General features: G+C 42.0%; 1 pseudogene; it reads right to left on the bottom strand.

Moving 5' to 3' along the window:
- Positions 1 to 8,677: 8,677 nt before the first annotated feature.
- On the bottom strand, positions 8,678 to 9,938 carry LOC147459738 (uncharacterized; annotated as a pseudogene).
- Positions 9,939 to 11,879: the final 1,941 nt, after the last annotated feature.

The following is an 11,879-nucleotide window of genomic DNA, read 5'->3' on the forward strand; positions in this document are numbered from 1 at the left end:
GAGAGAGAGAGATCACTACACATATCTACGAGAACACAGAGCACTCCAGAGAGAGAGACAGAGAGAAGCTCAAAAATTCAAAAACCTAACACGTGGGAGGGTCGTTACATCACCACATTCAAAAAATAGTGCCATTATGAAATCGTAATTCCTGAGTTGTGACCATGTTCCAAAACAGAGTGCTATTACGAGCCCCAAAAAATAGTTTTTAATGTTTCAAAGGATGAGAATTATTAGCTTCCTCACTCACCTAAAAGAGATGTCCCAGACACAGCTATTGTGTCCATCCACTCATGCTTCCACCCATATCACTTGTACAAACTCAAGACTTAGACAAAGTAATGAAAATTTATCTTTCTTGTTACATGGTTTCTATAAAAGATTCTAAAGAGGATGCATGTGTTCCTAAAGAGTTAATAAGTGAAACTAAAGAGGATCCAAAATTGTCTTTCCTAAATGAGTTTCAAGATGTGTTTATGGATGAAAACCCTAGGGAGTTACCTCCTGTTGCGGGAGTGAATCAGACCATCTATAAAGTATATGCAACACTACCTAGATCAACATAATGGCAATTGAGTACACAAATGACACGATAGGCGCACAAAGGAAGTCTCTATAGCTTGTTAGGCTGAGACAATCCCACACATACAACACTCTAGAAGGCCAACTAAACCAAAATCAAGAATCTCACTGTTCTCAACTACACCACCCAACCCACATACACACAAATAGAAAGAAACTCACCAAATCATACCAGAATTGTATGAAAATTAAGGAGCACCATCGCTCACTAGGATACATCTGACCCAAACCTCTACACTCAAAATCCTCACTCCAAACCGATCTGTCGCAAACACGTATGAATACAGAGCAAATTTTTGAAAGAGCCCAAAATTGAAATCTACGAGTACCTATGTGTAGCTTATGTCGCCACAATTCCAATGACTACTTGCACACAAAAACAAACATCATTCGATACACTTACGACCACAAATAGCTCATAGATGTGTTAGTGAGTGTGCTCCATTTTATGTGGAATTATCAACGCAATGAGCGAGTAGGGAGTAGTGTTAGGATGAAGCTCACAAATTCTCTCTCACACACACAATCAACGGTAGCACAATATAGATTAAAGTTCTCTTTACAAAATGACCTAGGTACCTTATATACTAAGGCTACCATAGGTTAAACCAAAAACAGAATTCAATGGGTCAAATGGCTTTGTATTTACAGTTTGGAAGTTCCATCACACCCCGGCTTCTACAACCAGAATAGCTACTCATTATAAATGATTTTTTTAACCATAATCCGCGTCAAAAAGTGAGAGTATGGTACAAAAATTGAGTTATTTCATACGATTGAACCATGGGTCAACAATACCCCCCTCCAAATTCATGGCATCCCTGATATGACCTGATTGTCAATGTCGGCGCGGTCTTTGTTGTCGTTTTTTCCTTTTTTAGCTCCACTACTTGTACATTGTCTTCTGGATGCCTCTATTAATTCCTTACTAGAATCTCTTTTGATGTCCACTTCTTGTCGACCTTACTATGACTTCAAGAATGACTTAAGGCTTTAAGTCTTCAATTGTCTACCTTAAGCTCACCGCCTTACAAGCATCCTTATCGAGTCTCACAAGCTCAACAAGAGGAGATCATGAGGCAAGTAAAGAAATTGGTAGACACAGGGATGGTGAGGCCTAGTTCCTCTCCCTTTTGTTCTCCATTCCTTTTAGTGCAAAAGGTGGCATACCGTATGTGTGTGGACTATCGAGCACTAAACCATATCACTATGAAAAATAGATTTTCCGTGCCTCCAATAGAAAATTAGTTTGATAAGCTAGAAGGCTCTACCTACTTCAGTAGGATTGATCTTTAAAGTGGCTATCATCAAATAAGGATAGTGGATGAAGATATCCTAAAGACCGCGTTTCATACAAGGTTTAGTCTTTATGAATAACTAGTCATGCCTTTTGGCTTGACTATGCACCACCAACTACATTTAATTCTCTAATGGACAAAAACTTCAGACCTTATCGCGCAAATTCACCAGAATGTTCTTTGATGATATCATCGTCTACTTTAAGTCTTTGGAGGAACATAAGAAACATGTCCAAGTGATTTTTCAAGCATTGATGGAGAATAATCTTTTTCTCAACCAAAAGAAAAGAGAATTTTTTCTTCAAGAGATTCAATACCTAGGTCATATAACCTCTCAAGATGGTATCTATATGGATCCATCGAAGTTAGAGGTAATAAAAGCATGGCCTAATCCAAGGAATCTACATGAGCTACAAAGATTTATTGGTATGTGCGCATACTATAGACGCTTCATAGAAAAATTCTCTCAAATAGTAGTACCACTACATGACTTAACTAAGAAGAACATTAAGTATGTATGGACTGCTAAGGAGAAAAATGCTTTTAACAAGCTCAAAGAAAATCTTACCTCCCAATCATTCCTCATGCTTCCGGATTTCTAAAAGCCATTTGAGGTCCAATGTGATGCTTGTGGTGATTGCCTTGGAGCAGTTTTGCTTCAAGAAGGGAATGCCATAGTATATGAGAGCCGAAGGCTCAATACCGATGAACAAGTCTTGGGCATTTATGACAAAGAGCCACTACAAGAGGCTATTCATATTAGCGACGCTCACACAGCGACGCTCAAAAAAAATAAATTCCCGGCGTCGCTATGAGCGTCGCAAATTTACAAGTAAATTTGCGACGCTCATAGCGACGCTCTTAGCGACGCCGGCTGGGCTAAAAAAAATAACAGAGAGTGCCCAAAAACTCAGATCTCAGATCTGAGTTTTTCGGCGCCCTCAAGTAAGGAGCAGGTAACGCTCTCCCTCTCTCTCTCTCTCTCTCTCTCTCTCTCTCTCTCTTCTCCACACACACACACACACACACACGAGGAGAGGAAGGAGAGCCAGGTATGCTCCTTCCCTCTCCTCACTCTCATGTTCCCTTCCTCTCTTTCTCTCTCCCTCTCTCTCTCTCTCTCACACACACACACACACATAGTGTTTTTGAGAGAGAGAGAGACAGAGAGAGAAAGAAAGAGTACAAACATAAACAAAAACGCACACACACATACATAAACAAAGAATGCACACACACATTGAGAGAGGAAAAGAGAGAGAGAGCATGCATAAACAAAAAACGCACACATTGAGAGAGGAAAAGAGAGAGAGAACATGCATAAACAAAAAACGCACACATTGAGAGAGGAAAGGAGAGAAAAAACATGCATAAACAAAAAAACGCACACACATTGAGAGAGAACCTAATTTAACGTCGTAGGAAACTAATTAAAATTAAAAGACCTAAAGATCTAGCCGAAGAGGAGTTGAACTCAAGACCTATTATTCAAGAGGGAAATGGCATAACCAATCTATCATACTTGGCATGGGTGATAGAAAGGTTATACCATTTATCTCTTTTTATTGGCACACACATCTACACACGCGCACACACACAAGAAGAAGAGAGTTATAACGTCGTAGGAAACTATCCTAAAAGACGTTAAAGATTAGGTTAGATGTAGACTTACATTGAATTAGATTTAGGTTTATTTAAGTTAAATTAGATTAGATTTATGTTTATTTTTAGTTAGATTTACGTTTATTTACACTAGATTTAGATTTACGTTATATTAGATTAGATTTAGGTCTCCATAGACTGCGATGCCTGCATGAAGCGGGTGAAGAAAGCCCTCAATGGAATATAGGGTATTGCTGCCTTCACTCATGGTGGGCTCCATCGATCCAAAAGTACTGGTGAAATGTCTTCAGAAGATAGGGAAGAAGGTGGATCTTCAGGGAGGCAAGAGTCACTACATCCCCGACAATGACCATCTAGACAACCTCTAGTCATTCAACAGCAACTTCAAAGTTAGTAACAAGAGCAAGAACGGTCCAAAGGGCCAATTGCTGTCGCCAGATGTGGATGGAGATGAGGCAGCGTCACCGCCGTAAGTTAACTCTCACATCTTTAGTGATGAGAATGCCAACTCTTGCCGAGTTATGTGAAAAATTATGTGTTAAATCAGTTTTAAGGTTCTTATAATCCCTGTTAGTTTAGTCCTTTGTTTTTAATATAACATAATTTACGTTAGATTTAGATTTATGTTATATTAGATTAGACTTAGGTTTATTTAGGTTTGCCCACACACACACACACACACACACACACACACAAGAAGAAGAGAGTTTTAACGTCGTAGGAAACTATCCCAAAAGACGTTAAAGATTAGGTTAGATGTAGACTTACGTTAAATTAGATTTAGGTTTATTTTTAGTTAGATTTACGTTTATTTAGATTTACGCTTATTTACGTTAGATCGAGTCCACACAAGAATTACTTATGGTTTAGGGTTTAGAGTTAGACGAATAGTGAAAAGATCTACTATGAAAAGATGTTAAGATGCTGTGAAGTGCTACAGCTAGAGAGGAGGCAAAGGGGCTTTGTCCACTACATGAAGTATCATGTAGACGTGGGTCTGTAGATTTCTTGTACCCACAAATATAGGTATTGACCAATAAAGACGAGATTATAACCCGGTGGTTCTGATCTCCGTGCACCTCTAGACTGAGGTGTGCGGGGATTGTACATGACTAGAGAATGTGAGGTAGAGAGAGAGAGAGAGAGAGAGAGAGAGAAAGAGAGAGATAAGACGAAGAATTCCAATAGAATATTAAATTTGTTGTCCAGGTTATAAGATTTTTATCCTCATTATGAGTAGTGACGCGGATGTGGGACCGTCCAACCGAAACACCTATCTCTCAATGAGGGTCTTATGTCCTTGTAATCAATGCAATCATGCTGTGCGACGGACAAGACGTGTTTCTTTTCAGCATGTTCGCGAATTTGGCGAGTTCGATCCATCTATTATAGATCGAGTTGTTGCCAATTATAACTCGTCGGACTCTGACGCTGGCCAACAAGCAGCAATCTTGCAACCCAATAGACGTGTTCGCAGGCGCTTTGGTCAAGCAGCATATGTGAGGCCACAAGATGTAGCCTCTGACAGCTCGGGGGATGATCATGCAGAGCACATTCCCAACGAGGCAATGTTTGAGCCCGATATTGATAAAATGATCGAGACGATCATGGATTCAGAAAGGCTTATCTATGATGATATGAAAAGTGAAGCCGATACGCCATTGTATAATGGAGCACGTATGTCTAGATTGAAAGCACTCCTGGTTCTTCTCAACATGCAGGCAAAGTTTGGATGGAGTGACACTAGCGTCACAGCGCTTTTCAAGTGATCTATTACAATTAGTTTACTTAAATAAAACTCTAAATGTATAATGATCTGATAGATTTTTACATGACTGAAAGCTGTCTTACTGACTGAAAGATGTTTATACTTACTGAAAGCTGTCTTTATTGTCTTTTTTTGCAGAATCCGACAGATACGCCCCTTGGACGCAATGAGACGTCTGACTAGACGACGTCAGTTTAGCCGTAGCTAGATAGCATTAGTTTAGGGTTTCTCATAGCTTATGTATCATGAGACGGATTTTATACGTCTTTTTGAACCATGTATATTATTACATTTGTCACCGCAGTTCATTTTTCCAATCAATTCTTTATGCCTATGATGTTGTACAATTGTCATTATTACATTTGCCAATCAATTCATTTTGCCTATGATGTGTACAATTGTCAATTTTACGCTTGACGATTTTGCAAACAATGCGTCTTGTGGGTGACTATTTTGGGTCTATTATCTACCCTTGCACTTTTTTAAAAAAGTGAATCAAGTACAATATGGTTGATGGGTGGCAGGGCATTCAATGCCCTGTCACCAAAAGAAAATTCTCTCGGGCGTCGCTATAACCGTCGCTATTTATGGCTCTGGAGCGTCGCTATAAGCGTCGCTATAGACTTTTGTGTAAACGTCGCTATAACCGTCGCTATGACCATCGCTATGAGCGTCTCTATATAGCGACGCATATAGCGACGCCTATAGCATCGCATATAGCGAGGCTCTCGTAGCGACGCTATTAGCAACGGTTTTAGCGACGCCGGGGGTTATAAAAACCCAGTGTATTTCCGTCGCTAACAGCGTCACAAGAGCACACAACCTCTTGTAGTGAGCTTTTATATATTCTACATGCCCTAGACACATGTAGGCACTACTTATTGGGGACTTCATTTATTCTACGAACCGATCACCAAAGTCTCAAGTATTTCATGACGCAAACCAAGCTCTCCGACAAACAAATGAGGTGGGAAAATTTTCTTTCGCAATTTAATTTCCATATTTCTCACGTTGCTGGTAAGGACAATCAAGTGGCCCATGCACTTTCACAACAACCAAAAGTTAACGCGGTGTCTATAGCTACTCACAATGATCTATCCTCTATGATAGATGAGTATGCTATTAACCCTGACTTTAGAGACATAATGTCGGCCCTTGCTTTGGGGAAGATCAAGGAGCCATTCACCTTGTAGGATGGTTATCTTCTCCACAGTAATAGGCTATGTGTTACCCATTCCCTTTGTGAGAGAAAGTTACGTATGAATGCCATCCTCCTCCCTATGCGAGGCATAGAGGTATTCAACCTACTCTTTGAGGAGTAGAGAGGTATTTCTATTGGCCTACCATGAAAGTGGACATACAAGAGTATGTTTCAAAATGAGTAGTATGCCAAAAGACCAAGTATGATAGAGGGAAGCAACCTGAATTACTCAAGTCATTGCCTATCCCAAATTCACCATGGGAGAGTATATCCATGGATTTCATCTTTGGATTTCCCAAGTCTATCCATTGGAATATGAGAATAAGGACAATAATCCACAAGTTTAGGAAGCAAGCACACTTTATTCCTGTCAAAAAGACTATTAAGGCACACCAAATAGCAACTCTCTTCATATCTCGTATTTTCAAACACCATGGATTACCAACATCCATTGTGTCAGATAGAGATCCTAGAATGACTAGTAACTTTTGGAAAGGTCTCTTTGAAAATCTAGGAACAAGATTGAATTTATCACCCACAAACGGATGGCCAAAGTGAGATAGCCAATCTTACGATACTAAATCTACTAAAGAATTATGTTATGGAATAAGAAGTTCGGTTTAGAATTGCGTATTGGATTTTATGGCTTAAGGTTACGGCTTAAATGAACAAGAAGAATATATAATTTGAATGAATATGGGGTTTTGGACTAAGATGCTGGCTTAGTATTAGTATTTGGTAGATTATGACGGGCTTAGTGTAGAGCTTAGGATTATGGTGGCTCGGTTTAGAGCTTAAGGTTATGGCTTAAGAGATTAGAGATTAGGCTCGGCTAATGTGTGTTAAAGATTATGGCTTCTTAGCTTCCTTCTCGGAAGAGAAGGCAGTCCCTTCAAAAAGAAGAGAGAGCTCCCAAAAAAAATGAGAGAGAGCCCCCAAGAGCCGTCCCTGTTTCCTTTATAGGTTGCATGGGCCTCCCTCTTGCTAAAAAAAGCGCCTACCCATTAGCAATGTCGCTAATGGGTACCCTTCCTATGACGTGACAGGTGGTTTTTTGGGCTGCATCAAATACTGCACGGCTTGTACTGAATCAGGTCGTGAGGAGCTCCTTGTCATTTCTTTCTGCAACCCGAGGCCTTGGTGGCTCTCCCTTGGCAACTCCCGACCTCCAACTTCTCTATCCACGTGCATCCACTCCTAGTGGGCTATTCCCTATCCAAGTTAGCGTGCCTTCATGCACCCGTAAGGTCCACCATCCCTTGTTTCTTTCACTTTCTTGGCCCTGCTCTTCCTTGTAGCCAGCTCTCTCTCGGCATTCCTCTTGTTTATGGTGCTGCCCTGCCAGCTGCAGACCCGTTCATTTGCTCCCCTCACATGCAGGCTCCCTACCCCCGACTTGACGGCCTTTCTCTGCAACCTGTCATCCACCTCTTCTGGAACCCCACTGTAGTGGCGCCTCCATTGCATGCAAAGTCAGCTTGATGTTTCCTTTTGTTACTAACAGATGAAAACCATTTTCAACTTGATTCCAAAACTCTTGCTTGGGCTCGCTTCACACCACCCTTGCTTGCCCCGATCATCGAAACAAAAATCTGCCTAATGCAATACTTTGACCAATGGCCGTCCATCGGATATTGAACTTGCCAAGCTTGGGCAATCTTCTTGCATACATCACAACACCTCATGCAATCCACACACCATAATATCACCGCCATCCAACATGGTCGTCAAACCGCTGCCATTCGGCATACTCCCCCACCAATAGCCTTAAGTACATGGCTATAAAAATCCAAGTGGTATTGGGCATAGAGAGCCGCTAAAAGCATTGATAGGAGATGCACCCCAACCCCTTATCATAAACTTTCCTGATCACGTGAGCTTGGAAACCACCTCGGCACCGGTTTCTCTAGCAAGAATTCAAAGCCATGATTGGCGTGCAAAGTGCTATGTTTGGCACACACACCATATTCACACTTGTTCCAAGCTGCACCTAGCAAATGCACCATCACTCTCCTATCAACCTGCAAACTGCTATACGCCTACAGTTAACAATTCCATGAGGCGACACATTCTGGGTGTACCATCATTGCCCACCCCCTTGTTGAGCATTGATGCTCAACCATAGCATTATTTAGATAAGATAATTGCAGTACAGAAAAATTGATAGATAGTATTTATATAAGTAGTAGATAGATAGAGAGAGATTCACTGGCTGTAGCATCCATCCGGGTCAAATGGAAAGCCGTGAGCCTTCCCAAGCATGATTGCCACTCCTCCTAGATTAAAAAATATGGCATCGATTGTAGCCATCCACTTGGAAAACATATGAATTCAACCTCTCTTTGCACCTGCAACCCCAAGAATAAACTTTTGGAGCATCTTGGCATGGCATATACCTTCAACATGTATCCAGAAGCTTTTCCCGCACACAAAATGAACTTGTGTACATTGCAAAATGCCTGCATCATACACTAAAATGATTCTTCTGCTAGAGAGGGCTCCATAGCATGACCTACCTCCAAAAGCCTTTTCAATCTATGCACAGTTGCTTGCACAACAACCTTAAGCAGCAAGCCCATCAAAAGCATGGCACAAACCTTGAATACCTTCTTTTTGGCCTTCGATTGTGACGTAGAGAAGCATACAGATTCCTCCTATTTATCATAGGTCTGACTGAAGTGTCCAAGTACTAGCTCCAGAAGTGCCTCTTTATCCCCACAATTGACTGCGACCTGCTCTTCAATCACCTGCTCGATCACCACATCATTGGACAAGCAAGACAAAAATTGATCCCACACTTCATCATCTGCAAGGTTGGCAATACCCTCCTCTTCACAAATAACTTGGCTCTCACAAGCTACACCCATACCTCTCTCCATAGAGTCAATTGCCGGAGCTGTCTCTCCACGGCCACACACTTGCTATGGAACCCTATAGTGCACCTCTACCTGCTGATCAAGGCAAGGCTACCCCACCCCTTTCATAGCTAAAGTATCACATCATACCTCTACTTCATCTTCACTTGAACTTGATGTACATAGCAATCCATTTTCCTCCACTAGGTCTTCAAAGTCTGCACTTTTACATGGTAAGCTAGGTCAAGCATTGCTTTCCAATCTTCGTCATAAGCCGCAAAAACCCCCATAGAACTGGAGCTTGAGTCACTCCAAGCATCTTTGTCATCACTTTCATACCCGCTACTGGCAAAGCCTGTTAAATATTCATCATAGGAGTCAACTTCTTCATCAGCAATGCATACCTTTAGGTCAAATTTTCCACCCAATGGAGCATTTGATACTTCTGTCTTGAAATCTATGACAAAACATGTCCGAACCCTCGACCATGACTGCCAGGACTGCCTATCGGCAACCTTCAAATTGTTGAGCCAGGCCTTTGCTTTGCCCTGTATCACCTACGACAAACCTCTCAACTTTTCTTCATTGGTCAGCATGCCTAGTGACATCATATACAACTCTAGATCGCATATCCAATATACTGCATCTTCCTCGCCAGTGAAAACTGCCAGACCGCAATCTGCAGTCATCTTCAAGCTGTAGGACTTCACCGTGGAGCAATCAATAGGTCCTCCGTCGGGGCATCGCTGATGGGATGCGAAAAATGGGAAAACACCCAGCACACAAAATTTATGCCTCTCTATAGCCCAGTGATTCCACAACACCCCTATCCTCTCTTTAACACACACACAAAACCACAATTTGCAAACAACTATATTCTTAGCCCATTCCCAGCCAACCCAAACCGCATACGGACAAGCACCAAGCATGTCCACATGAATTCACCCTTAGACTCTTGAGAGCACCTTCATTCAAAGGAAAGGAATCTCAACAACCTTGAGCACCCTGAGATTATTGACATATATGATACGTTTGTCTATAAGCTAGTGGATATCCTCTTCCACGCATGATGTTGTTGCACATCTGCCATTCACATTCATGAAACACCATTGGACACTATAGCCGAAGCGACTCTAGATACTTATTTTTGAGCAGAGCAAACAAAAAACCATGTTCAGATCCTTTAGAGGAACACATGCAATGATGGAACAGTGTGGAACCTCCTCTATTGCTGACGCATGATACCTTGAAGCCTTCACTTGTGTAATTCACCTCTTTCACGCATCACACACAACCTTTGTTCACGATCCACCATGCTCGACGATAACCTTTGCTCATAGCCTTCAATCCATACACGTACATGGCATCCCTCAGACTTCCTTAGCATATGACCCGCCCCCGGCCCTCTTCTCAACTGGCTCTCGGCCACTTCTTCTGCAACCCGAAGCCTTGGTAGCTCTCCCTTGGCAACTCTTGACCTCCAGCTGCTATATCCACCTGCATCCACTCGTAGCCGGCTATTCCCTATCCAAGTGAGCATGCCTTCATGCACCCATAAGGTCCACCATCCATTATTTCTTTCACTTTCTCGGCCGTGCTCTTCCTTGTAACCAGCTCTCTCCCGGCATTCCTCTTGTTTATGGTGCTGCCCTGCCAGCTGCAGTCCCGTTCATTTGCTCCCCTCACATGCAGGCCCCATACCCCCGACTTGGCGGCCTTTCTCTGCAACCTGTCATCCACCTCTTCTGGAACCCCACTATTGTGGCAACTCCATTGCATGCAGAGTCTGGCTTCATGTTTCCTTTTTCTTACTAGCAGATGAAAACTATTTTCAGCTTGGTTCCTAAACTCGTGCTTGGGCTCGCTTCACACCACCCTTGCCCCAATCATCGAAACAAAAAGGTCCCTTATGCAATACTTTGACCAATGGCCTTCCATCGGATATTGAACTTGCCAAGCTTGGAAAATCATCTTGCATACATCACGACACCTCATGCAATCCACACACCATAATATCACCGCCATCGAAATGGTCGTCAAACCGCTGCTATTTGGCATAGTCTCCCACAAATAGCTTCAAATACATTGCTATAAAAATCCAAGTGGTACTGGGCATAGAGAGCCGCAAAAAGCATTGATAGGAGATGCACCCCAAGCCTTTATCATAAACTTTCCCGATCACGTGAGCTTGAAAACCACCTCGGCACCGGTTTCTCTAGCAAGACTTCAAAGCCATGATTGGCTTGCAAAGTGCCGTGTTTGGCACACACACCATAGTCGCACTTGTTCCAGGCTGTGGCTAGCAAATGCATGTTAGTTGAAGAGGGGCAGCCACACTCAACTGAAGACTGACGAAATGATAAAAGAAGGAAATCCTATACAATCATTCCCTGATTAAAAAAACCCGTAATTTCACTTGTATATACTTGGGGCTTGCAAAAGTTTCCAATTTTGTATATTATTCTTGCCATTAGACTAAGTAGGATCTCACTTTGGAACATGAGGTTTTGTATTTGGAAGGTACATATACCAAATTCTAACCCTAATAACCC

This window comes from Adiantum capillus-veneris, chromosome 4 (assembly GCF_014529385.1).
Source record: "Adiantum capillus-veneris isolate H3 chromosome 4, ASM1452938v2, whole genome shotgun sequence".
In the NCBI taxonomy this organism is placed as follows: domain Eukaryota; kingdom Viridiplantae; phylum Streptophyta; class Polypodiopsida; order Polypodiales; family Pteridaceae; genus Adiantum; species Adiantum capillus-veneris.